Source organism: Aulonocara stuartgranti (assembly GCF_965226115.1).
Source record: "Aulonocara stuartgranti genome assembly, chromosome: 6".
In the NCBI taxonomy this organism is placed as follows: domain Eukaryota; kingdom Metazoa; phylum Chordata; class Actinopteri; order Cichliformes; family Cichlidae; genus Aulonocara; species Aulonocara stuartgranti.
This window is the reverse complement of record NC_138944.1, coordinates 43,675,756-43,698,680: the sequence shown is the minus strand read 5'-3', so window position 1 is coordinate 43,698,680 and position 22,925 is coordinate 43,675,756. Positions and strand designations below refer to the sequence as shown.

Sequence of the window (22,925 nt, the reverse complement as noted above, 5' to 3'; positions counted from 1 at the left end):
TGCTGATCCAGAATCCTTACATTATTATTTATTACTAGAGCTACAATAAAATAAAATACTATATACAATGTATATAGTATTTTATTTTAATTTTATTCTATTCTATTGTGTACAGTATCTCATAGATATATTATTCCAGTTCCAATTTCTCTAATTTCTCTATGCAACTTTGCACTGTCCACTGCTGTAATAAAACAAATTTCCCACACGTGGGACTAATAAAGGTTATCTTATCTTATTTTATCTTGTCTTATCTTATCACAAGAAGAAAGCTTAAAAAAATCACTATTATTTGATTATTAAAATGTTACTGTGTGTCTTGCTTTGTTTTTAAAAAAACAACAACAACAAAAACGTAATTTTCTATTTTTCTCCCTTTTAATCATTGTCTCTTATTTGTTTAGTTATACATACTCTTCCACTTTATTATAATTTTGCACTACAATTGTACAACGTCTCCTCCATGTATAATATTTGCTGTTATTGTTCCAGTTGAAATAAAGCTAGAGGGGGGAAAAAATAAACAAAAAACAATCAGCCAATCACGAGTTTTGGAGCTCGGCGATTGGCTGATTTAATGCGTGATTGGAGCATGCATCTTATTGCTCCGAACTAACAGACGTTTCCAGCCACTCCGTTTCGCCGTTTTTCTCAAAGGCTTTGCATTTGAAGAGGAACAAACAGCAGCTAGGGTGGAACATTTTCACCTGACACATACCTGACAGCAACTTTTCTTACTGGCAGAGCTGTTAGCGGACACGCCTGTGCATCAAAGCTCCCGACCGGACAGAGAAGGGCGCTGGAGAAGCACGCGGGACTGCGTCCACTAAACCCGGCGAGAAAGGGAAAGAAGTAGGAACCTTGTTATTTATAAATTTCTTATTGTCTGTGGGGGTTCTGGTAGTGTTAGCATAACCGCTCTCGCTGATATTTTTCACCTGTTAGGTAAGCTAACTTTTTTCTTTTTCGTCAGTCTGTGAGCAGAAACCAGATTTAACCAGTTTGAAGACACAAATTTCACCTCTTAACTTTATTGTCCGTTGTTCTTTCGACACATGGTGCTTGTTTAGATTTTCTCCTAATTAAACCGCTGGTAACATGGATAGGTTTATGCACGTAACAAAGTAATGTCATTGTAATATTACAGTCCTTAACTGTTAATGACGGAAAGCAGCGGTGAAAGCCCAGAGGCCGCTAGCTGAATTTGATCTCACATTTTGCTGCTAAATAAGATTATTAGGCCTTAATACTCTGAACAGCTCCCAAACCTGAGTTGGCCTGTATCTCACTGCTGTTAATGAAGACCAAAGGTCTTTCGCTCGCTAAATGTTGACTTCAAATTAGAGTCTGAGTTGTTGTTAATGTTTATCCTTCTGTTTTTAAACGGACATTTTAGTTTTAGTGTTATCAACAAAAAATGCATGTCCTGCTTCAGCAACAGTGAGTTAGAAGCTCTTCTCCTACTGGGTACTCCCGCTATTCTGTTTTCAGTTGTCAATGTTTTTTGTCCCTCCAGATTTTCCACTTATTTCTGTGTTCAAGGGTGTAGATTTGGTTTTGGCATTGGTGGGGACAGATGATTCAACCACCGAACCCTGCCCTGTTTCTTTGTTTTTCCTTTTTGTCTCAGCTTCTTGATAAATTAAAAAAAAAAGGGAGAAATATACTTGCCTACATATGCTATTCTACATGCTTTTAAACCATTTAATTCATAGTTTAATATGTGAATTATAAAATGTTAAATTACTATTAAACAAATGTATTTTATACTTTAGTTTACTTCAGCCTAGAGCTGGGTGATAGAACGATAACGATATGTATCGCGATAGACCTCGCCGCTCTTGTCCTCTTAAAAAAGAAAAAAAAAAAAAAAAAAAGGTCAGCCAATCCAAATTAAGTAGCGCAGAGCCGAACCAATCACAGCCGCAGCGTCACGTCGCGTGACTTGTTACGTACAGCACAAGTGCCAAGCCGCACGTGTGTTTGTTTGGGAAGCAGCCAGCGCGTAATGGAGGAAATGAGTGTGCCGACTAGAAAAATCAACCGAGCGTGACCGAAGAGAAAACAGATGATGGTTCCAACGCCGGAGAGATTGTCGAACGGAAGAGCCATAGAAGTTCCGTAGTTTGAAGGTATTTCGGCTATTTCAAGTCTGACAAAAAACAGAGTAGCGTGCACTGTAAATTGTGCCGAAAGCAAGTCTGGAAATACAATAAACTGGTGCATGCGTCACACTGTGCGCCACGTTATTGTTTCGGTGAAATGAATTTCTACAATACTGTTAATTCTACTCTCTGCAGTGTTTAAATGCTTACATATACACACAGTTACTGTCCGTCCACACAGACGACTCGGTTCTGCTTCTATGCCCCAGCTTTGTTTACTTTTTCCCACCGAGGCTTCTAGACTTCTGATTGGCCAACATTTCTGCACGGTTAGGAATCTAGCGCCACCTGCTGCTTTGGCATGTTCATAGCAGCGTTTTCCTTCATTTCTGCCTTTATGTGTGGACGGGATTATTTTTTAAAACGAAAACGGAAAATCTCCGTTTTCAAAAATACCCGTGTACGTGTGGACGTAGCCTCAGTCTCTGACTGGAAGCGCTAATTCGTCATTCGGCTTTTGTCAGACTAAAGTAACTGTTAAAACTGTTTGAAAAGCTCAGCTATACAACAAGGAGAGATTGAGAATTTCCTTTTAGTTCTCAGTTTATTTGATATTGACAAAAGTTAGTCAGTTTTGTCTGTTCTTCTGTAAAACAAACTAAGATTTATTTTTAGAATTTATATTTTGTTTCTAAGTGGAATTGACAAATTAGGCTGTTTCGTTTGTTCTATTTTGAAACTTAAACGCTTTAGCGGCTGCCTTTTGTGTAGTTTGCAATATTTGCCTTTATTTATCTGAAAAAGTCTCATGTTCCTTAAGTACATCTACCCTGTTGAACTTATTATGGGAAATAAATATTTAAATAAAAACAAGCTGCTGATTATTTCACATTTTACTTGTGAGCAACGGCACATTTAAATCTTACAAATATAGTTATTTGGCTTATATCGTGATAGATATCGTTATCGCCTGAAATGAAAAAAACATATCGTGATATGAAAAAATCTCATATCGCCCAGCTCTAGTTCAGCCATATTCCATATAAATCAGGTATCATACAAAAATAAAAATAGCTTCAAATACAGTCACGACAATAAAAGAATATGACTTTAAGGACTTAACAACATTACTTCAGTTATAGTACACCAACATCTCTTATATACATTAGCACTAAGGGAACACTGAATGACCTGGTGGGTTTTGTCCATAAAACTACTCATAGCTATGTAAACTTTAAATATCTGCTCGTTTTTTTTAAGACATCACACAGTTGCAAAAGTGCTCTGACGTTTTCGGAGACCCACCAGCTCGATAGCTAGAGGTCTTTCGCTACTCAGGTTAAACATGATATATAAGTCACTCAGATCATTTAAAAATGTTATTGTTTGGCTTTTTTCAGTGTGTTAGTTGTTCCTCAGTAAATTGGTTTGGCTGAGATTAAAGTTAGAGTTTTTACACAGATGAATAAATGTCAAACAGAGAACTGATTAAACAGAAGTGTGAGATGGTAGAGAATTTACACCAGTATCCTGTTATATTTTACATAGAAAGAACAGATGGCAGAATTTATTAAACTCCACCGAGTCCACCAATCTGCAAATTTCATTGAAAGTTTAACAAATTCAAATTCAAATTTTATTTGTCACGTACACAGTCATACACAGTACGATATGTAGTGAAATGCTTGGACAACTGCTCGTGACCTAAAGAAAACAAAAAAGGAAAAGGCTATGAATAAGATAGGAAATAAATATGAAAAATTAAAAAGGGTAAATTTAACTAGGAAGGAATAGAATATAAATTAAGGTTAAAAATGAAATAACTGTACAACACAAATTAGAATGAAGGGTAAATTTAACTGGGAAGGAATAAAATATAAATTAAAGTTGAAAATAAAATAACTGTACAACAAAATACACAATATAGAACTATATAAGAATGTATGAAGAAATATAAATATAAATAAATATATACACAATAACAGCAGCTGTACAAGTATTAACCGGAAATGAAGAATATAGTGACCAGTGTTGTGCAAAACCAAAGTCCAGAAAGTCCAGTGTGTGTGTAAGAACTGTATGTGTGGGTCAGTACTGTGTGGTGGTGTGATTGAGAGACCGTATCGCCTGCGGGAAGAAGCTCCTCCTCAGTCTCTCTGTGTTGGTCTTCAGGGAGCGGAATCGCTTTCCTGACCTCAACAGAGAGAACAGTCTGTTGTTGGGATGGCTGAGGTCCTTCACGATCTTCCTGGCCTTGGTCCAGCACCGCCTGCTGTAGATTGAGTGCAGGTCAGGGAGCTCGGAGCGGATGGTGCGCTCAGCTGACCGCACAACCCTCTGTAGAGCTCGTCTGTCCTGCATGGTGCTGTTCCCGAACCAGGTTAAGATGTTTCCCGCCAGGATGCTCTCTATGGTGCACGAGTAAAAGTTCCTGAGCACCTTGGAGGGCAGTTGGAAGTCTCTCAAGCGTCTGAGGTGGTAGAGACGCTGTCGGGCCTTTTTCACCACGGTGTTGATGTGACAGGACCATGACAGGTCCTGCGTGATGTGAACTCCGAGGTATTTGAAGCTGTCCACTCTCTCCACTGGGCACTCGTTGATGACGGGGGTCTGGTAGTTCCTCTCCTGCTTAGTGCTGAAGTCCACTATCAGCTCCTTTGTCTTACTGACGTTTAGAAGGAGGTTGTTCCTCTGGCACCAGTTCTCCAGATTCCTAATCTCCTTCAGGTAGGCCGTCTCGTTGTTATCAGAGATCAGGCCCACCACGACGGTGTCGTCAGCAAACTTGATGATGGTGGTGGAGCTGGTAGTGGCTACACAGTCATATGTGTACAAAGAGTACAGCAGGGGGCTCAGAACACACCCCTGGGGGGCTCCAGTGCTGAGAGTGGTGGAGGCTGAGACATGTCCGCCCATCCTTACTGCCTGCGGTCTGCCAGTTAGGAAGTTGGAGATCCACTGACACATAGATGAGCTGAGTCCCAGATGCTCCAGCTTGGTGGTGAGTGTGGAGGGAATTATGGTGTTAAATGCAGAGCTGTAGTCTATGAAGAGCATTTTAACATAATTCCCCCTTCTAGTGTCCGAGTGAGTGATGTGTGGAGGAGATGAGAGATGGCATCGTCTGTGGAACGATTTGGACGGTAAGCGAACTGTAGTGGGTCCAGTGTGTCTGGTAGTGAAGAAATGATGAAGTCTCTGACCAGGCGTTCAAAGCACTTCATCACTACTGAGGTGAGGGCTACAGGGCGATAGTCATTGAGAGAAGCAGGGTGGGGTTTCTTCGGGACAGGAACAATGATGGACTCTTTGAAGCATGTGGGGATCACCGACTGAGATAAAGAGATGTTGAATATCTCAGTGAACACAGGAGCTAGCTGGTATGCGCAGTCTCTTAGGATACGACCTGGGATGCCGTCTGGTCCTGCTGCTTTCCTGGTGTTCACTCTCTTGAAGGCTCTCCTTACTTCATGCTCGGAGATGACGAGCACGTTTCCAGTGCTGGCAGTATCTTCCTGTCTGCAGCCGTTAGCGCCGCTAACACTAGCATTGTTGGAGACCTTAGCTGCAGCCTCGAAGCGAGCATAGAAAGTGTTCAGCTCGTCTGCCAGAGTCACGGCCGCGTTCGTCATACCGGTTGTTGGTGCTTTATAGTCCGTTATTGTCCTTAGTCCCCGCCACAGGCTCCTAGAGTCACTCTGTTGGAGTTGTGACTCTAGTTTCCTCCCGTAGCGCTGCTTCGCCTCTTTCACTGCCCTCCACACGTTATATGACGCGGCTTTGTACGGGTCCATGTCCCCCGTCATGAGTCCCGTGTTGTAGGCAGCGGTGCGGGATCTCAGAGCGTCGCGGATGGTTTTATCCACCCACGGCTTCTGGTTGGGAAACGTTGTGATAGTCTTTGTCTCCACGGTATCATCCGCTAGTTTCCCGATGAATCCCACAACCGCTTCCGTAAACACGTTGACGTCATAGTCGGAGCTGTTTCTGAACATGCCCCAGTCTGCGTCATCGAGTGCGTCCTGTAACGCGGCCACCGATTGATCCGTCCAGCGCGCGACCTTCCTCTGAACCGGAACTTCCTGTTTCAGCCTTTGTTTGTATTTTGGCATGAGGAAGATGGCGGCGTGATCAGATTTGCCAAACGGGGGGCGGGATTGTGCCTTGTAGCCGTCCTTGACCGTAGTGTAGCAGTGGTCCAGTGTCCTTTCACCCCTGGTGGGGCAGGTGATGTGTTGATAAAAGTTCGGCGCTGCGCGTTTGAGGTTGGCGCTATTAAAGTCCCCCGTCACAATAAGCGCAGCGTCCCGGTGTTGTGTCTGGTGCTGTGTGAGTGCCTCATGCAGCTCGCATAAGGCGGTGACCGTGTCCGCTTGTGGTGGAATATAAACGGCACTTACAATGACCGATGTAAATTCCCGAGGTAGATAAAAAGGACGACACATGATGGACAGTAGTTCCAGATTTGGTGTGCAGGAGCGTGTGAGAGGAACAACGTTCGCACTGTTGCACCAGTTGTTGTTCACCATTAAACACACGCCGCCTCCCCTTGACTTCCCCGAGTCCCGTGTCCTGTCCATGCGGTGAACCGAGAAGAACTCGGCCGGCTGGATGGCGTGGTCCGGCACCGCTGGGTTCAGCCATGTCTCGGTGAAGCAGAGGAGATTGCAGTCCCGAATGTCTCTCTGGAACTTTATCCTGGCCCTGAGGTCGTCAAGCTTGTTCTCCAGTGACTGGACGTTGGCGAGCAGGATGCTAGGCAGAGGTGTGCGGTGTGCACGAGCTCTCAGCCTGTTCCTGACGCCGGCTCGCTTCCCTCTAGGCCGCCGCCGCTTCCCTTTGTTCTCCCTCGAGATCTCACTCGGCCAGCTCGGATCCGGAGTTAAAAACTTCGAATTGTGAGTACATTGTAAACCAATAGAAACAAGAGTGTCACTGTCATACCTAATGTACCCAATGGTGATGATTTGCCGATTTAGAAACGCTGAAAACTAACTTAAAAAACAAAGACAAAGAAAAAGTGGTCGGAGCAGTCGTGACGGCAGCCGACCTCACCGGCGCCATCTTAAATTATCATCTCGTCTTTATTTTTAGTTAGCACATGCCTTAAACACTTCAAGCTGTAAGCTAATGATAGTTATTTAAGAGCAGATGCATGCTGGTGCAATAAGCTGTACGTTTTACGTCCAGCGGATGAATGATCTGATTAGTCAACTAATTGCAAAAATCATCAGTGACTAGTTGACTATCAAAATAATCTTTTTGTGGCAGCCCTAGTAGTCATGTTCTTAAACTTCTGGTCGATGTCTTCTTTGAATTTATTCAGTTCGTGTTTCATTTGACCGGTAATTTCTTCTTTGAATGTTATGAAGTCCGATTTCAGGTTGTTTTGGAGTAGGGCTGCTCGATTATGGCAAAAATGATAATCACGATTATTTTCACTGAAATTGAGATCACGATTATTTGACGATATTTATTTAACCCTTTAAGACCTACTATAGAACCAAGTCCACCAGAGCTTATATTATTTTTTTACATGCTGTAGTGCCATTTGTGGGAGCATTTCAAGTTGCTATACATCAATACAACTGTTATAGCCCATATTTTAATAATATGTATGCATTAAGTCCATAGTATCAGAATCAGAATCAGAATACTTTATTGATCCCTGGGGGAAATTATTTTTTGTTACAGTGCTCCATTTTAAACCAACATTAAGACAAGACAGACAATACGCTAACTAAGAATAGTACAATATATACATATATATACATACATACATACATAAGTCACTCATAAATAAATAGTTGGAAAAGTAATTACATAAACTACAAAAAAAATTGAAAATCGCTTTTGTTTTGTTTACATATATTTCTACTTGGAGAAATTTAAGAGGTTTATCCCTCGAAACTTTAAATACAATAAAGTTGCAAAAAATAGTTTCCCACCACAGGAAATTTATTTTGAGTGTCTTCATAGTTTTATTTTGGAGATACAGCAATTTTTATATACTGCAGGAAAAACAAAAAACAATCCTATGATGCAAATTTGCAAAGAAAACAGCATGTGCATCATTTCACTGTGGGAAGTGTTACGAACAGCTGATAGGATCGGCAAAGCGTGTTTCTGGAATATTATGTTTTTGTTCCTGCAAGCGCTTTTTATGCAATTTTTGCAAAGCTATATGTGGAAGGAAACCGTGACCGAGGACAAGCTGATGGCATAAGATGTAAGTACAACTCCTCCGGTTTCATATGCAAAACAAATTATTGCGCTAGCTTACACGGTTCAGGTTCTACAGGGATTTAACAATAGTTACGCAAAACGGAGCATGCAGCTCTGACCGGCTTTAAAGGGTTAACAATGACTTTAAAAAAATAATATAAAATAGTGTGCAACACCACTGAAGTTTTTTTTTTTTAAACTCTCTTTTCAACCAACGGCAGTCACTCTCCAAATAACTTCTGCTTAGCTTTCCGAGCTTCCCTCGGGTCCTCTTAATCAGCGGTCTCCAACCTTTTTTGCGCCACGGACCGGTTTATGCCCGACAATATTTTCACGGACCGGCCTTTAAGGTGTCGCGGATAAATGAGGGAGGGGCTAATAATCGGCTCAGTCATTTTTAATGATCGTTGAAAGCCCAGATCGTAATCGTGATTAAAATTCGATTAATTGAGCAGCCCTATTTTGGAGGGATTGAATTTGTTTGCTAATACAGTCTAGCCCGTTTTGAAAGGTAGCCATATTAGCTTCGGGTGCTAGCTTGTCCTCGTTGTTCAGGTGTTTTATGTCTTTACCTTGGGTTTCTGGGGATTTTTTATTCTTTGCTTTTGTTGTCCCTCCCCTCATCTTCCAAAGTTGTTTTGCCTCAAGCTTTAATTCGTGTTTTAGCTGAGTTTATCTGGTTGGCTTTCGGGAGGTCTGTACTTATGTGACCATACTGCTCTACCGTCACACCGGTGTTCTGACAAACCATCCTACTTTGGCGAAATGTCCTACCTTAAGTAGTTTATGCACATTTCTGCTGTCACAGAATACTTCCAGGACAAATTTAAGTAGATATGACGGTTTACCACTTAACTTTGCCCATCAGAGTGTGTTTGTAGCTCTTATTTATAAAGCCAGGATGGTTTGCCACTTCATTTTACCCGTTCAAGTTTCTACCTCTCATTAACAAAGGTAGGACAATTTGCAACTTACTTTTAGCTGTTAAAGTATGCTTGTAGGTCACATTCACAAAGGTAGGAAGGTTCACAACTGAATTTTAGCTGTTAAAGTATGTTCTAGCTAGTGGTGCAACGGATCAAAAAACTCACGGATCAGATCAATTTTCAGATCAGCAAAAAAAGACAAGACAAATTTAACTGTCCGTTTATTTATTTAAGTATGTTTTTCCCTATAAAAAACATTCAACTGTAGAATCATTCCACACAATTATATAAAAACAAATTAAGGTGCATTATAGGGCATTATAATTATTTCCTTTAATGTGTATACAATCAAAAACAACTTAAAATGCAATTTAAGGTATCATTGCTTCTTACTTTGAACATTTGGAGAATGAAATAAAAACTAGCTTATGTCCACATCATCAAAAAAGAAGAAAGAAAGCAAAGCAGATGTGAGGTTATAACTTCAAATTTTTAAAAAAAAAAGATGAGGATGTCTACATTTTCTGGGGAGCGTGTAGACCTCTTTGCTGTAACGATGTCCCCTGCTGTTGAGAACACCCTCTCGCTAGGCACTGAAGTGGCAGGCACAGCCAGATAGCGTCTTGCCATTATGGCAAGGTGAGGGTGTTTACAGTCATTACTTTTCCACCACGTCAGTGGATCACCATCCACTGGAATGCCACTTGCTGCCTCATAGGATGCCACCTCCTCTTTGATGGTGTCAAAAGCCTTGCTGCCCATGTCCTTCTGTACAAAGGCGTCACCAAAAAGCTCTGCCATTGCCGGCTTCTTTTGAGGAGGACATGTGTCTGCTCCTGTTGGTGCTGCTTGACCCTACAGGGAAAGTTACTTTATTGATTAAAACAATTATTTTTAAATATTTCATTGACATTCAAATGTGGAAATAACTTTGAAGAAAAACATTATCATTAAAAATAAAAAATATATAATTTCTAAATATTTATTTTCTTTGCCTCTTCACAGTCTGCAGTTCCAAGACTGCTCACAGTCTCAGTAGTGAGATCACTGTATGTCCTCAGGCGTAGGGCCATGTCTAGGTGAGACAGGGACTTGAACCTTGGATCAAGTGCAGTAGCTCTGTGAAGGTCCTCCTGTAGGGCTGGTGGTGAAGTGTATCTGCGCTTCAGGTCCTCTCTAATGGCAGTCTTGACATCTCTTGTGATGGTGCTGTCTTCCTCACTTGGGACCATGGCTTGTAGGATCCTTGTTTTCAGAAGCAGGATCATGGACACAGATGGTGCAGCTTCACTGCTCAACAGAGTTGTGGTTTGAGTGGTTTGAGCAGCTGGAGGACCTTCTCTGCCACTCTAACATCATCATCAGACAAGGTGACGATGTCTCTGACATTTTTCTTCAGGGTTTTGTCTGTTAATGCAGAGTATATAGTAGGGCTGCTCGATTATGGCAAAAATGATAATCACGATTATCTTCACTGAAATTGAGATCACGATTATTTGACAATATTTATTTAACCCTTTAAGACCTACCATAGAACCAAGTCCGCCAGAGCTTATATTATTTTTTTACATGCTGTAGTGCCATTTGTGGGAGTATTTCAAGTTGCTATACATCAATATAAGTGTTATAGCCCATATTTTAATAATATGTATGCATTAAGTCCATAGTAACTACATTAATTGCAAACAAAAGGAAAATGGCCTGCATTTGTATAGTGCTTTTCTAGTACATTCAGTCATTCACACACTGGCGATAGCAAGCTACATTGGAGCCACAGCTGCCCTGGGGCACACTGACAGAGGCGAGGCTGCCGGACACTGGCGCCACCGGGCCCTCTGACCACCACCAGTAGGCAAACATGGGGTTAGTATCTTGCCCAAGGATATTTGGCATGCAGCCAGGAGGCAGCCTGGGCTCGAACCACCGACCTTCTGATTAGTGGCTGACCTGCTCTGCCACCTGAGCCACAGCCACCCAGCACAGCAAACAAGTGCAATATACTACAAAAAAAATTGAAAATCGTTTTTGTTTAGTTTTTTTACATATATTTCTACTTGGAGAAATTTAAGAGGTTTATCCCTCAAAACTTTAAATACAAAAAAGTTGTAAAAATAGTTTACAACAACAGGAAATTTATTTTGAGTGTCTTCATAGTTTTATTTTGGAGATACAGCAATTTTTATATACTGCAGGAAAAACAAAAAAACAATCCTATGATGCAAATTTGCAAAGAAAACAACATGTGCATCAAAATAAACTATTTCCAGCTGTGGAATTCGAGTTCTAAGCATCCCAGCAACTATTCAGAAAAGTCAAACATGACTTATAAAAACACTAGTATAGGCTTTTAAGGCCTACAAGTAAAAAACGACATTTTCTGCGAAAATGACGTCACTTCCGGTTTCGGGCAGGAAATGCGATAGTTCGCGTTGACGTCTTTTTCAAAGTGGGAAGTGTTAAGAACAGCTGATGGATCAGCAAAGCGTGTTTCTGGAATATTATGTTTTTGTTCCTGCAAGTGCTTTTTATGCAATTTTTGCAAAGCTTTATGTGGAAGGAAACCGTGACCGAGGACAAGCTGATGGCATAAGATGTAAGTACAACTCCTCCGGTTTCATATGCAAAACATTATTGCGCTAGCTTACGCGGTTCAGGTTCTACAGGGATTTAACCCTTAGATGCACACGTGGGGTCAAAAATGACCCCATGGGTTGTTTTTCTTCAAAATCTTTAAAATAAAAAGTTGTAATATATTCATATTCCAGGTATTCCTCATAAAATATGTTTGTAACATGAGGCCATTTGCATTTTTATTAATTTTTTTCATTAATTAAAAAAAATGCCGTTATTGTATCACTACTCCACTCTTCCACAAGTGGGGTCAAAAATGACCCCAAGCAGTTCCTATGGAATCTTCTATGAAACTTTCATTCTTAGCAACTCTGACTGTCCCACTTACACATCTTATGGATCAAGAATTAATTTTTACACAGTAACATACATGATTTATAGTCAGGGCTGCACATAAGTGGTTCGCTGTCAAAATAAAAGTATTCCCGGAAATTAATAGAATACGCGCTTCTTTAGCGGTGGAGGAACGCCAAAGTAATTGCTTACGGAGCTTGCTTCTTCGACATCTTTAGAGTTCTGAACAAATGTCTGTCCTCCTCCAGAACGTCTAATGTACGCAAACGAGCGTTCCAACTTCTTATCTGGTGCACGTCTTTTATTTTGACAGCAAATGCGCACCTGAGGACCATTTTTGTACAGCCCTATTTATAGTTTCCTGTGCATTTCAAACATTGTCCTTTCTGATTTTTTTTTTAAATATTTAAAGTAACATGGCTGTTATGAGAACAGCTAGGATCCCTGTGGACCTTGCCCTATAAATGATCCCGGACGGATGGGATGAAGAGCCCATCGGAGGCACTGACTCAGAATCTGACATCTCAGATATAGAGGACCCAGACTACTGTCCCCCCCACCCCACCCCCGCTGGACAAGGCCAGTCAGATACAGAGGAGTCCTCTGATGAGTCCTCTGAAGAGGAAATGAATATTGAGTCTAACAGAATGAGCCCCTCTTACTGCTCTAGCCACAATATTCTGAATTAGTTGGCCAGGGCTTGCACCTGGGTTTAGTACTGTCTCCCCAATAGATGCATGGAAGATGTTCATGTCTGATAATTTAATAGAAGAGGTGCTGACATGCACAAACATGGAGGCACAAAGAGTAGCCACAGACAGGGGAAAAGAGTGGAAAAATATAATCAAACATAAGCTCCTGGCCTTCATTTGATTGACCATTCTCGCAGGAAGTGAGAAGAACTGGGATGTACCAGTCAGTGTGTTTTTTGGGAGTCCTCTGCATAACCCATTGTACAAGGCCACTATGTCAATTCAAAGATTTAAAGATATTTGCTGTTTCTTGCACTTTGATGACAAGAGGACCAGAGCCTACCGACTGAAAACAAACCACATGGCAGCTTTCTGCTACATATGGGGCCTGTTCCTGGTCAACTGCAGGCAGAAATTCATCCTCAGTGATTGTGTTACAGTGGATGAACAACTTGTGCCTTTCAGAAGGAAGACCCAGCTTCTGCAGTATATGCAGAGCAAGCATACAAAAGTGATACAAGTGATACAAAAACTGCAATTTCTTAAAATTTATGAAAAAACTAATAAAAATGCAAAGGGCCTCATGTCACAAACATGTTTTATGAGGAATATCTCAAATATGAAAATATAACAACTCTTTGTTTTAAAGATTTTGAAGAATAACAACCGAGTTTATAGCAAAATGCATTGTTTCTATTTGGGGTCATTTTTGACCCCACTCGTGGAAGAGTGTAGGTATTGGTAGGTTGTGCATCCAAGGGTTAAAAATAGTTACACAAAACGGAGTGTGCTGCTCTGACCGGCTTTAAAGGGTTAACAATAACAATGTATCGAATAATGACACACTATAATATAAAATAGTGTGCAAATACTGATAACAGTGCAAATGTTTGCAATATAAGAAATAAATGAAAAATGTAAACATCTATGTTTAGTGAACTTTGCAGTGTTGCTCTGTGGTGCAGCTACTACATCGTAGCAAAGTTTACACATTGTCTACTTCATCCACGTCTAACTCCGCCAACCCATAATGTTTCCACACAACTGAAGTTTTTTTTTACCTCTCTTTTCAACCAACGGCAGTCACTCTCCTCTCCAAATAACTTCTGCTTAGCTTTCCGAGCTTCCCTCGGGTCCTCTTAATTGTTGTGATGCGTGTTCGAAATGGAGAGCGATGCGCTTGATTTACCACACGGAGCAGCGCGAGAGTAAAGTATGAGGGAGGGGCTAATAATCGGCTCAGTCATTTTTAATGATCGTTGAAAGCCCAGATCGTAATCGTGATTAAAATTCGATTAATTGAGCAGCCCTAGTATATAGCTGTCTGCTGCTCAAGATAACGCTCCAAAATAACATAAGTGGAGTTCCACCTTGTTGGGACATCATGTATGAGCTTATGAGTAGGTAGCTGTAGCATATCTTGCTTGGTCTTAAGCACATGAGCAGCTGTTGAACTTCGGCGGAAGTAGGAAACCACCTTTCTTATCCTCCCAAGGAGGCGGTCCATCTTACTCACTTTAATTCCCTTTTGGGATGCTAAATTAACTGCATGTGCAAAGCACCCTATCTGTGGGCCCAGTCCTGCCTCGTTCACTGCATTTATTTGGTTTTTAGCATTGTGTGTTGTGACTGGGATATTGGTATTGGACCCAAATGCTGGACTCTTTAATGAAGGCAGTGCGTTTATTTACAGTGAAGTAAATAACAAGTACACAATAAATTCCCGTAGCTCCCTAGACTCCCGTGTCGTGTCTCACTCCAACGTTCGTGCTCGTGCTCGCCACTCCCGTGTTTCTGCACACCCCGTGCGTGTCCTTTTCTGCTCCACGCTCCTCCTTCACGGACACAACAAAGGCAGCCATCAAACACCAACTCACGTGGGCAAACACGACCGGCAATATGCAGACACACACTAACTTGGAGTGTAACTTAATGATCCCGCGTTGAGGAGCTCTCAGCTACACTCCTATGTAGCTCCCCGGATGAACCAGATCAGCTGCAGGTTTGTGAGGTCCTTAGGCGTGGCCAGCCACCTGGCAGGACACACCCAGCAGGCCTGAAGACTCCTGTAGACCAGTGCTCAGCACACACACACACACACACAAACCCACAAACCAGGTAGCAGCACCAAAAATACACATGTCCAGAACTGCCCAGAGACCCTGGGTCGCTCACACCCAGGACCCTGACAGTTTGAATCCTTTGCTTGCACTATACGTCTGCACAAGTTGCACACCGCTTTGGTTACGTCCTTGGGTTTACTTCTTTCATCTGGTTTAAAGCCAAAGAAAATCCAAATTGTCGACTTTATATTTTTTGGGGGCAATTAATTTGTCCGTGTTTAGACTTCTTAAATCAGTCCGTGATTACATGATTACATTGCTCCACCCACCAAAAAGCATGCGTGAATATATCGCCCAATAATCCTAAATTGATTATTGGACTTAGGTTTGTCGAGCTGGTGCTGCTGTGGAACCAAAGAAAACCTGCAGCTGTTCAACGTCAGACAGTTGTTTATCACAGGTATGTTGTCATTAGCGTCGGTAGGCTCTGTTTGAGCCTCTGAGGAGGTCTTTGTTTTCTCATGATGAAATTTGGGGGATCTGATTCTCCATTAAGATCATAAAGAGTCCTGGCAGAAAACACTCAGTTCTTGTGCCTCTGTGGCTGCAGACTTTTGCTCCGTGTCAGGTGACATGTGTTTTGGTGCTGTCGTTGTGAACAGGGGCAGGAGTGGAACCAGACTCCTGAGGCCTGGCCATGACGCTGATTCAGTGTGATGTTAAAGATGAGTGAATACACTAGAGATGGACCGATCCGATATTACGTATCGGTATCGGTCCGATACTGACCTAAATTACTGGATCGGATATCGGAGAAAAATAAAAAATGTAATCCGATCCATTAAATATCACGAAAGCACCTCATAAAACTTGCAACACGCGTAACTCACCTCAGAACGTTAGCACGTCGGAGCAGTATGCATCACGTGATAGAGCGGCTGTGGCATTTGTGACCTGTCGGTGGTCTGGATAGCATGTGGAGCTTCGCTAGCAACCCGGCATTTCATCTCCGACAAAGTTATCCCCGAGAGAAGTAAAGCAAGTGTGTAAGTCCATCTCTGAATGTTTGTAAAGCATTCCTGCGTTAAGCTTAACAAACGATATATGGAGCGACTGCCTCTTCTTGCTGCTACTTCAATCATGAAACTGCTTAATGATCAGCTGATCGGCTTTTCTGTCGCGACTCCGTCTCTCTGGTTTGTTTTTGGCCCACTTTGCACCAGAAAGAGGAAACCAGCGGCTGAACAACAGCAGCGCTTGATAAGCTGTTGTTAGAATGTATTTATTATTACTTTCTACTCGAGGATCTTTTGTAGCTGACGGCTGGTAACTGTGCAGGGGCGGATCTAGCAAAGTTTAGCCAGGGGGGCCGATAGGGCATTAACAGGGAAAAGAGGGCACAAAGACATACTTTTCTTTCTTATTCTCATTTAAAATGTCTAGCTTTTAATAAATAATTATCTGACACCCAAAGTTTTAATTTGATGTAAAATGAATAGAAGTCAATTACTGTATATAGTAACTATTAAGTCTAATGATATAGTACTTTTTCCTTTGGGAAGGTACCATCTGTGCAGTCTGCAATTTTGTTGAAGAAAGATGTTGAATCTATTTAATATTTCTTGAAAAATAATTGATTTCTGTGCATTTTTTTTTTCACACTGCATCAAATTAAGGTTGATTACGTCGATTAAGCATCATGAGGTGGAGCGTGAGGGGTGGTTCCCTATTTTTTATTTATTTATTTTTGTTGTTGCTGGGAGTTGGAACCCTATTAGTTAGGTTGCTTAATATTTACCCTAAGTACTCTTTAAAATACCAGAATAGGGAGGATGGTGTAGGTTTAAGTTTATTAGATTGATCAGTATTGCTGAACTATGAAATTTTTTTTTTTTTGCATACAGGTATAACAGAATAGCTTTAGTGTAGTTGTTGTTTTAAACTTGAGTATGAACTTATACAAAATGCAGCAAGATATTTAAAAAACAGTTTTGTTGATTAAAAAACACTATATCGGATTCATATCGGTATCGGCAGATATCCAAATTTATGATATCGGAATCGGTATCGGACATAAAAAAGTGGTATCGTGCCATCTCTAGAATACACCCCAACCCAGCACCAGAGCCTGAACTGGTAACAAAGGCAGTGATGAACAGTTCATTCATAAATCTGTGATATAGTTTGTTTAATTTGCATCTGTATTTCACTTCCTTTGAATAACGTAATTTATCTAGTTTCACACTGAGGTTTGAATTTTAGCTCATTGGTTTCTTTCTTTATCCATAGGGTCTAATATGATGTCATCCTACCCTGTGCAGCTACAGGTTTGAGCTGGTAAGGTCAGACACCAGTGTTGGATGAGAAGCCCTGGCTTATAGTCTCTGCTCTAATTAATTTCAGAGGTGTTCTTTCAGGTGCAGGCCGTGTTATTACTGGTCCATTTTGACCAATAACAATTCCTGGTCTCTTCTACTCAGGGCAGGCCACTTGCTTGTAATACACCTCGTCTTGAGCTGCATACTTCACATCTGTGTGACGAGTCTGTGTCCGCAGTGCTCTCCATATTCTCTGCGAACTTTTTGCTTCTGTAAAAACTTTCTTGATGCATCTAAAGCACAAGTGTGACTTGCTGTCACGGCTCAACGGCACGAGGGAACAGGGATGGACACAGGCGCAGAAACCAACCCGGAAGCGAGGTGACAGAAAACAAATGATTTATTTCCGCCCACAGGTAAACAAAGGTGAAACACAAAGCGACGCCACCACACTAGTGGCGCGTAGGATTCGTCGGTGATAATGAGGGCGACCTAGACACCTCTAGGAGACGGCTGAACAGCGGGGACAGCAGGGAGGTAGAAACAGGACTAGGTAGGGGCCGGGGGCACTGGAACAAGAGGAGATCACGATCAGAGGGATCCAGCAGACAACCAATAATCCTCCGCAGTTGAATTGAATTGCCTTACTTGGTTTCAGATGGAGGGGACAGGTGGAGCGGAAAACCCGGAAGCGGTCGAGGCGTGGGGAGGCAGGCAGGTGAGCGGTGGGCCGGCAGGCCACGTTGTGTAAGCAGCTGGCGGCCCAGGTCCAGGAGGACGGGAGCGAGGGGAACAAGATCTCCACTCCGGGTGCTATCGCTGAGGACAAGAAAAGACAGGTCAGTCATCACACGGCGTTAAGACAAGGTTTAGGATGCTCCACTGAACTAACATGGGAATAGCAGATACTCAGGCGATGAGTGGTTGAGAGCGCAGGTCTGATATACCGCTGGCACGATTGCTCACAGGTGGTCAGCCAGGGAGGGGCAACCGGACTCCGCCTAAAGGAGGAGGAGCCGCTGTCTGAGACCTGCAGGTGCCCAACCAGACCATGACACTTGCTGCCTAGAAGGCACAGCAAGGAGTGTTGTATTGTAGCCAAAAATGTGTTCTTTGCCATAAGAGCCCAGTCCATTGCAGTGTTCCACTGGCAGCAGTTACTTGCCTTGACATTTTTGTTTCTGGGAGTTCTTGATTGCGTTCCTCAAGCAGTCCATTACTCCATGGGCCGTATGCAGCTGTTGTCTTTACCTCTGTGTTGAAATTTTCTGCCATGTCTCTCACGTCATTGTCATTAAACTCTCCCCCATTGTCACTAAGTTGTTTGAGAGGAGCCACGTGCACGCATCGCGTCATGAACAAAGTGTTTGACAATTTCAAAACATTTCTGTGAGTTTAGGATTCTGCCTGCACTAAACTGGTCAATAATGTGGGGATACCACTCATGGTTAAAGTTCACACAGTTCCACAGACACAGTCTCATTGTATTCAGATGTTGGTGTTGCTAGTGCGAGTTTTCTTGTGTCTTTGACATATCAATATTCACAAACAGTTTTCTGCAGGATTGTGTGGCATTCTGCATCATTGTCCTAAGCTTTTTAAAGTCACATGTAATCGTGATTCCCGTTTAAATCTTACAGGAAAAAGTAGAATAAAGTTACTCTGTGATGTTTTTTCAACTTGTTTCAATTTTAACGATTCCGTTTTTTGAGCAGAAGGTGTCCTGCTTGCCGTGGTGCTGGGGACAGGAGCTCGGTGAGGGGGCGCTCCTGGCACAACCCCCCTTTGTGTGAAGATGCACCAGCACTGCTGCCCGGTCAAAGTCTTCAATATCATGAGCAACCTCAAACTGTCACCGTGTAAAAGTGGCTCGACACCAAGACACTCACCACTAAGCATGCGCAGCAGGTGCTGCGGTGGAGGGACTAGATTCAGGTGAAACGCTCAGCCGGCTTTTAAACCCGCAGCTCTGTCTTTACCTGATCATTTTTTCCAAATTTAGATTTCTTTGACTGCCAACATTAAGACCGCCAACACTACACGAAGGTGGTGGGAGGGGCACACAGCCTAACAGGACGCTGCTCAGGAGGACGCAGAGACAGCGTGATGGAGGCTGGACTGGGTTCTGCTGCGTACCCGAGGTCATCACAGGTATGTCATCATCGGTGCTGCCGGACTGCGTTTGAACCTCTGAGGAGGTCTTTCTTTTTCTCATGATGAGATAGAGACCATCTGATTATCCCATATGATCATGAAGCATCCTGAAAGAAAACATTCAGCTTTTCGAGCAGCTGTGGCTGCAGATGTTTGCTCTGTGTCAGCTGACCTGTGTTGTGGTGGTTTCTGTGTGAACAGGGGCGGAGGGCTTCTACCAGTAACGAGTCAGGCAGGAGCTGAAGTGGTAAGTTTATTAGATTGATCAGTGTTGCTGAACTATGAAATTTTTTTTTTTTTGCATACAGGTATAACAGAATAGCTTTAGTGTAGTTGTTGTTTTAAACTTGAGTATGAACTTATACAAAATGCAGCAAGATATTTAAAAAAAAAAACCAGTTTTGTTGATTAAAAAACACTATATCGGATTCATATCGGTATCGGCAGATATCCAAATTTATGATATCGGAATCGGTATCGGACATAAAAAAGTGGTATCGTGCCATCTCTAGAATACACCCCAACCCAGCACCAGAGCCTGAACTGGTAACAAAGGCAGTGATGAACAGTTCATTCATAAATCTGTGATATAGTTTGTTTAATTTGCATCTGTATTTCACTTCCTTTGAATAACGTAATTTATCTAGTTTCACACTGAGGTTTGAATTTTAGCTCATTGGTTTCTTTCTTTATCCATAGGGTCTAATATGATGTCATCCTACCCTGTGCAGCTACAGGTTTGAGCTGGTAAGGTCAGACACCAGTGTTGGATGAGAAGCCCTGGCTTATAGTCTCTGCTCTAATTAATTTCAGAGGTGTTCTTTCAGGTGCAGGCCGTGTTATTACTGGTCCATTTTGACCAATAACAATTCCTGGTCTCTTCTACTCAGGGCAGGCCACTTGCTTGTAATACACCTCGTCTTGAGCTGCATACTTCACATCTGTGTGACGAGTCTGTGTCCGCAGTGCTCTCCATATTCTCTGCGAACTTTTTGCTTCTGTAAAAACTTTCTTGATGCATCTAAAGCACAAGTGTGACTTGCTGTCACGGCTCAACGGCACGAGGGAACAGGGATGGACACAGGCGCAGAAACCAACCCGGAAGCGAGGTGACAGAAAACAAATGATTTATTTCCGCCCACAGGTAAACAAAGGTGAAACACAAAGCGACGCCACCACACTAGTGGCGCGTAGGATTCGTCGGTGATAATGAGGGCGACCTAGACACCTCTAGGAGACGGCTGAACAGCGGGGACAGCAGGGAGGTAGAAACAGGACTAGGTAGGGGCCGGGGGCACTGGAACAAGAGGAGATCACGATCAGAGGGATCCAGCAGACAACCAATAATCCTCCGCAGTTGAATTGAATTGCCTTACTTGGTTTCAGATGGAGGGGACAGGTGGAGCGGAAAACCCGGAAGCGGTCGAGGCGTGGGGAGGCAGGCAGGTGAGCGGTGGGCCGGCAGGCCACGTTGTGTAAGCAGCTGGCGGCCCAGGTCCAGGAGGACGGGAGCGAGGGGAACAAGATCTCCACTCCGGGTGCTATCGCTGAGGACAAGAAAAGACAGGTCAGTCATCACACGGCGTTAAGACAAGGTTTAGGATGCTCCACTGAACTAACATGGGAATAGCAGATACTCAGGCGATGAGTGGTTGAGAGCGCAGGTCTGATATACCGCTGGCACGATTGCTCACAGGTGGTCAGCCAGGGAGGGGCAACCGGACTCCGCCTAAAGGAGGAGGAGCCGCTGTCTGAGACCTGCAGGTGCCCAACCAGACCATGACACTTGCTGCCTAGAAGGCACAGCAAGGAGTGTTGTATTGTAGCCAAAAATGTGTTCTTTGCCATAAGAGCCCAGTCCATTGCAGTGTTCCACTGGCAGCAGTTACTTGCCTTGACATTTTTGTTTCTGGGAGTTCTTGATTGCGTTCCTCAAGCAGTCCATTACTCCATGGGCCGTATGCAGCTGTTGTCTTTACCTCTGTGTTGAAATTTTCTGCCATGTCTCTCACGTCATTGTCATTAAACTCTCCCCCATTGTCACTAAGTTGTTTGAGAGGAGCCACGTGCACGCATCGCGTCATGAACAAAGTGTTTGACAATTTCAAAACATTTCTGTGAGTTTAGGATTCTGCCTGCACTAAACTGGTCAATAATGTGGGGATACCACTCATGGTTAAAGTTCACACAGTTCCACAGACACAGTCTCATTGTATTCAGATGTTGGTGTTGCTAGTGCGAGTTTTCTTGTGTCTTTGACATATCAATATTCACAAACAGTTTTCTGCAGGATTGTGTGGCATTCTGCATCATTGTCCTAAGCTTTTTAAAGTCACATGTAATCGTGATTCCCGTTTAAATCTTACAGGAAAAAGTAGAATAAAGTTACTCTGTGATGTTTTTTCAACTTGTTTCAATTTTAACGATTCCGTTTTTTGAGCAGAAGGTGTCCTGCTTGCCGTGGTGCTGGGGACAGGAGCTCGGTGAGGGGGCGCTCCTGGCACAACCCCCCTTTGTGTGAAGATGCACCAGCACTGCTGCCCGGTCAAAGTCTTCAATATCATGAGCAACCTCAAACTGTCACCGTGTAAAAGTGGCTCGACACCAAGACACTCACCACTAAGCATGCGCAGCAGGTGCTGCGGTGGAGGGACTAGATTCAGGTGAAACGCTCAGCCGGCTTTTAAACCCGCAGCTCTGTCTTTACCTGATCATTTTTTCCAAATTTAGATTTCTTTGACTGCCAACATTAAGACCGCCAACACTACACGAAGGTGGTGGGAGGGGCACACAGCCTAACAGGACGCTGCTCAGGAGGACGCAGAGACAGCGTGATGGAGGCTGGACTGGGTTCTGCTGCGTACCCGAGGTCATCACAGGTATGTCATCATCGGTGCTGCCGGACTGCGTTTGAACCTCTGAGGAGGTCTTTCTTTTTCTCATGATGAGATAGAGACCATCTGATTATCCCATATGATCATGAAGCATCCTGAAAGAAAACATTCAGCTTTTCGAGCAGCTGTGGCTGCAGATGTTTGCTCTGTGTCAGCTGACCTGTGTTGTGGTGGTTTCTGTGTGAACAGGGGCGGAGGGCTTCTACCAGTAACGAGTCAGGCAGGAGCTGAAGTGGTAAGTTTATTAGATTGATCAGTGTTGCTGAACTATGAAATTTTTTTTTTTTTGCATACAGGTATAACAGAATAGCTTTAGTGTAGTTGTTGTTTTAAACTTGAGTATGAACTTATACAAAATGCAGCAAGATATTTAAAAAAAAAAAACCAGTTTTGTTGATTAAAAAACACTATATCGGATTCATATCGGTATCGGCAGATATCCAAATTTATGATATCGGAATCGGTATCGGACATAAAAAAGTGGTATCGTGCCATCTCTAGAATACACCCCAACCCAGCACCAGAGCCTGAACTGGTAACAAAGGCAGTGATGAACAGTTCATTCATAAATCTGTGATATAGTTTGTTTAATTTGCATCTGTATTTCACTTCCTTTGAATAAC

General features: G+C 42.8%; 2 long non-coding RNA genes across 7 annotated transcripts; both read left to right on the top strand.

Moving 5' to 3' along the window:
- The first annotated feature begins 578 nt into the window (after window positions 1-578).
- On the top strand, window positions 579-19,657 carry LOC309707932. 4 transcript variants are annotated; one of them, XR_014277122.1, is made up of 7 exons: window positions 579-852; window positions 17,226-17,273; window positions 17,671-17,807; window positions 17,913-18,093; window positions 18,970-19,189; window positions 19,257-19,405; window positions 19,610-19,657. It is a non-coding gene; the product is annotated as an uncharacterized lncRNA (long non-coding RNA). The 4 variants fall into 4 exon arrangements; XR_014277123.1 differs by lacking the exon at window positions 579-852 and adding an exon at window positions 887-945; XR_014277121.1 differs by lacking the exon at window positions 17,226-17,273.
- A 450-nt stretch (window positions 19,658-20,107) lies between these two features.
- LOC309707715 lies at window positions 20,108-22,539 on the top strand. Of its 3 annotated transcripts, XR_014277055.1 has the most exons (6): window positions 20,108-20,155; window positions 20,553-20,689; window positions 20,795-20,975; window positions 21,852-22,071; window positions 22,139-22,287; window positions 22,492-22,539. It is a non-coding gene; the product is annotated as an uncharacterized lncRNA (long non-coding RNA). The 3 variants fall into 3 exon arrangements; XR_014277056.1 differs by lacking the exons at window positions 20,108-20,155; window positions 20,553-20,689 and adding an exon at window positions 20,188-20,517; XR_014277057.1 differs by lacking the exon at window positions 20,108-20,155 and having other exon boundaries at window positions 20,188-20,689.
- Window positions 22,540-22,925: the final 386 nt, after the last annotated feature.